This window comes from Agrilus planipennis, unplaced genomic scaffold (genome assembly GCF_000699045.2).
Source record: "Agrilus planipennis isolate EAB-ADULT unplaced genomic scaffold, Apla_2.0 scaffold1643, whole genome shotgun sequence".
In the NCBI taxonomy this organism is placed as follows: Eukaryota; Metazoa; Arthropoda; class Insecta; order Coleoptera; family Buprestidae; genus Agrilus; species Agrilus planipennis.
Genome location: NW_020440293.1, coordinates 4971 through 5766, shown reverse-complemented (window position 1 = coordinate 5766; position 796 = coordinate 4971).

Here is a 796-nt window from a genome sequence, read left to right as displayed (position 1 = left end):
ATCCAAATGTTCACTGTTATGAGCCCTCATTAACGAAAGACAGTAGGATAAAAATTCCCTTCTGGCTGAATGAGCGTCCACACCTACTATATATAATGCAAAAAGTACCTAAGTTATTTTGTGGGGCTTTTTAGCTCATTATCAAACTGCAGAACGGATTCAAGTATTTTTTGAAGATTTGTTCAGTTTCAGTCTTACTGGTTGAAGTGGTGAGTCATTAACATCTTCGTCACTGTCGTTCTCGGATTCATGCTCAGACTCTACAATGTTAACCTCAAGAAGACATGTTGAGCATTGCCAGTTGATATAATATTTTTTTTAAATTCTGCGGCGAATTTTTTAAATTTGTCATCACTTAAATCACTGCATTTTTTGTGAAATCACTTTTTGCAATTAATACTAATACTTTTTTAGTTTTCTCTGATTTGTTTTAGACAACAATCACACGTATATTTACTAGGCGCCTTTTTTTATTGGTAAATGCACTTATTAATTGCTTTTTCATATGTTTATTAACAAACTTAACATGCATTTTAGGAATAAACAGAACTGAGTTACAACGACCTTATAGATGGCCGCGATGAACCACCCCAACTCGCACTCATCCCATCAGTGGCGTATTGCGCCGAATCAACTATATTATCCGCAAATTTAAGCATACTAATCTTTTGTTCTATAACCATCCCAAAGCTGCCCTGTCTTAAATATTATTTATATATTATATATAAGATTTTTGATGCTTAGAAAGTTAAGCTACTTGTTCTAAATGTCTCTCAAGAAGCCGCCACATAATTTT